This window comes from Trachemys scripta, chromosome 7 (genome assembly GCF_013100865.1).
Source record: "Trachemys scripta elegans isolate TJP31775 chromosome 7, CAS_Tse_1.0, whole genome shotgun sequence".
Taxonomy (NCBI): Eukaryota; Metazoa; Chordata; order Testudines; family Emydidae; genus Trachemys; species Trachemys scripta.
In genome coordinates, this window is record NC_048304.1 from 88,375,012 (window position 1) to 88,379,322 (window position 4,311).

A 4,311-nucleotide genomic window follows, 5' to 3' on the forward strand; every position below is an offset into this window, starting at 1 on the left:
AGGATTCTACTAAGTTCCTCCTTACCAATGCTGATTGGTATTGAGCTAGTCACAGCTGATAACTAATTTTAAAGTATAGTTTCTATTGGGAACAACATGGTATTGTATCATTTTCTCAGAGGTGGGAGACTGTCCCCACACAGAATGAGCACCACGCACCTTCACCATCTCCCACAAATCCATGGAAGCCAGGGCCATTACAGACAAGTTTTCCAAGCCTGCAGCAGGAGAAGGCCCCTGGTGGTGGGGTCCTGTCCCCAGAGAGAAAGGTGAACAGCTAGTGTGCTCACTTCTAATACTCCAGTGAGCAGTGATGTGGTGTAGGAACAATTCTGTGCTGACAGCTCACTGATAGCTTCAGGATGTTTTGCCTTTTATTGCAGGACTGAATATAGCACACCTCAGGATTCCTCCATCTCATTTTATATACGAAACTTCCGTTTCTGTTCCTAAGCAGTTCTGGACACTATCTCCTCTCCCATCCCATCTTTTCCATTAGGACTCAAAACTGCTCCTACTGGCATAGTATAGGTACTTGAGCATAGGAAGTGTGGGAGAAGTTGGCGCACCAAAGCAACCAGGGTGGCTAGCCAAATGGCATTCCCAGGGGCCCTAGATTTGCTTGTACCGGCCCCAGCTGTGCCTGTGCACTCCTACAGATAGGGTTGAAGGAAATCAGAGGGTATCTCAGCTTGTCTCCAATAAACCCATGCTGCCACTGCCAGGGACTCTCTTATTGACTATGTAGGGATCGCTTTGAGACTGGGCTGTGCAGGACCTAGAGGGTGTGCAAAGGTTAATACTGACATGGTCAATATTCATTGAAGAATCTTCAATTAAAGGAAGACAATTTTTGGAGGGGCACACCAGCCGTGCCCCTTCCTACAACACAGACCTCTAACCCCACAGAGAGTTTACTACAGGGTTTTGCAGAAGTGGAGATTGATGCCACAGCAGCAGCATTCCCCACTTTAGCTTTTTCCTAGCTGATGATCTGTGGGTCTTCTGGATCCTCTGCCCTTGGAGGAAGAGAGAGCAGTTTGGCACACAGTTATGAGTAGAATGGATAAGCATGATAAACGATAAATTAATGATTAAATAGGCAGTCACAACAATGTAAATTATAAACCAGCTGGTTTAGTTATTTACATGTCAGATTCAGTGGGTTAGATTCTGCCCTTTTACCAACATCCAACCCTACATCTCAGTGGGGTTGCATATAAGTAACTGATGGCAGAATTTGTGTAAGATGTGTAATGAAATGCATCTTACTCAATATAGTTTTAAGTTGGCATTCTGCATTAAGCTGAAACCATAAACTGTACGTCTCCCAGAGTGTAGACGGGCCACCAGTGAAAATTTATCATTAAATTGAGTTAGAGCTCAGGTCCCAGAAGAGTGTGGCTGATTATTAAAAGCATTCTTTAGCCAGAATAGACTTAACTAGACAAGTGGAAGGTGACCCTGAATATTGGGAAAGGAATGATCCTATGTAAATGTCAGTATATGTTTTCACAGGAAAAGGAAAGAGGAAAAATATTCATTTTCTGTATTAATGTGCTTTGCAAGGACTCGTAGCCTAAACAACTAACTGTATTCAGTCTGACACTTTCATACTTGATTTCTAAATCAAGTTGCAGCATAAATAGGCTGGAAATTCAGACTGATGGGGAAATTCTCATCTGAGGATGTATCATACATCTGATAAAGGGACTGAGCCTATGAGAGACAGCTTAAAAATGTGCTAAAAGCTGCTAGATAATGCTCATAGTATTTCCTCTTAAACTCAATTTTAACCTTCTGGCCTCTAGGGCTTTATTGTATTTTACGTGTTAAAAAGAGTATTGTTTTTAACTTGCATAGAGAAATATAGATTGTATATTGTTAGCTGACAAATGTTTCCATTGATTAATTTCAAATAAATTGGGTTTTGACTGACATATTTGATTGAACTTACTGCCTGATGTTCTGAAAGAAAACGAAGTGTTCTGTCCTCTCCCAGAAGGAAGAGATAAATGAACATGACTGTCTATATAGAGGCCTAAGGGCATTGAGAAGGCTGAAGTCTTCCTCTGGAAGTAGGGTTGCCAGACCTTCAGAAATTAAAGATAAATCTTTAATTAAAGATTATGTCATATGATAACTCCAGGAATATGTCCAACTAAAATTGGCAACCCTAGGAGAAGGACATCTGTCCTGGGCTTAGAAACTACCAACACATTACACAAAGTAACATACTGTCAATGAGGAATTTAAGTCAGGTATTAAAACTGACATTTTAAAATTCTGACGTTATTAAAAACATAAGTCGTCAAAAATCCATTTTGTTTGGGATTTTTTAAAATAACTGTTACTGGCAATATCCCTTTAAGGATGGTAGTGATGTTCTTCCTCTTAGGTAATGGAGTCCAGCCCCCTTCTATCACAGGCAACCCAATCATAAATTCCCATTCATAAATTTATCAATCTCTATCTTAAAACAAGTGTTTGCCTCCACTATCCCTATTGAAAGGCTGTTTGTTAGAAATCTTCTTCTAATTTCCAGCCTAAATTTTATTCATGGACAGTTTGTACCCATTTGTTTATGTGCCAATATTGTTCTTCAGTTTAAATAGCTCTTCTCCTTCCCTGTTGTATTTAAGGAAAGCAATCATATTCCGCTCTTAGCCTTTTTTTTTTTTATGCTCAGCTAATCAAGCTCAAGCTCTTTTAGTGTCCTCACATAAAACAGGCTCTCCATTTCCCTGTTCATTCGGGTTGCTATTCTCTACCGCTGTTCCAGTTTGAATTAGTCTTTCTCAAACATAATGACCAGAATTGTACAGTGTTCCATATGTAGTTTTACCGGTACCTTGCACAATGGTATTAATACTGCCCTATCTCTGATGGAACTACTTTGCCTGATACATCCTAGGATCTCATTTCCCTTTTTCACTTCCACATCACAGAGGTGACTCATAGTGATTGTGTGATCAGCTAATACATCCAGGTTTTACTCTTCCTATATTTCCAGCTGATAAGCCCTCAGTTTATAGCAGAAATTCTTGTCATTAGTCCTTAAATGCATGACCATGCACTTTGGAATAGAGATGCAATTAAATTTAATAGTACAGTCTGTCAGATCATCTTATTGATCTTTTAATATTTCAAACCTCTTCTGTGATGATGCTGCCCAAATTTTTGTCATCAGTAAACTTCATTAGCATACTCCTTTTTTATACCAAAGTCATTAATGAAAATATTAAATAAGATTGGTTCCAAGTCTGATTCTTGAACTCCACTAGTAACATATCCAGACTGATTTGTTTTCCTTTTAGCACAACCCATTGTCATCTCCCCTTCTGCCATTCCTTACCCACCTTACAATTCTGTTATTACTCCACATCTTGTCCATCCTAACTAAATTTCCTATGTGTTATCGTATCAAATGCTTTACTAAATCAAGCTAGATTAGGTCTACTACATTTCCCTTGTCTGAAAAGTCAGGTATCAAAGAAAGATATCTGGTTAGTCTGGCACAAGCTACCTTTGGTGAAACCATTTTGTATTTTATTCCATTTTATTTACCTCCATGTTTTTAATTATTTTTCCTTAAAAATTTGTCCTAAAGCCTTGAATGCTACTGAGGCCAGATTAGGGGTTTGCAACTTTTTGCTTTCTGAGATCGTCCCCTCCTCCCCCCCCCAACATGCTATAAAAATTCTACGGCCCACCTGTACCACAACAACTGTTTTTCAGTAGATTAAAAGTCAGGGCCAGCATTAGGGGATATCAAGCAGAACAATAGCCCAGGGCCTACACCACAGAGTGCCCTGTGAAGCTATGTTGCTCAGATTTTGGCTTCACCCCCAGGCAGCGGGCTCAGGATTTGGCTTTCTGCCCAGTGACTCTAATGCTGGCCCTACTCTCTGGTTTATTTTGGCAGACCCCCTGAAACCTGCTTGTGGGCCCCGCAGCGGGCCCTGGATCCCTGGTTGCAAACTGCTGGCCCAGATCACCTTTTCACCTTTTTTAACTATAGATATTACATTTGCTATTCTCCAGTCATATGGTATCACTCCTGATCTGATGGATTTATTAAAAATCCTATCTACTGGAACTGCAATTTTATGTTCCTGTTCTTTCAGTATTCTGGGATTGAGATTATCTGGTCCCCCTGATTTGTGCACATTAAGATTTTTGAGTTTTGCTTCTGACTCACATGTGGTAACTTCTATTTTGATACACTGCTTTTGGCAGGCAGCACAACCTTCTATCCTCTGGATACATTCTGATGACTGGCCTGTTGATTCTCCTTAGTAAGGATCCCCA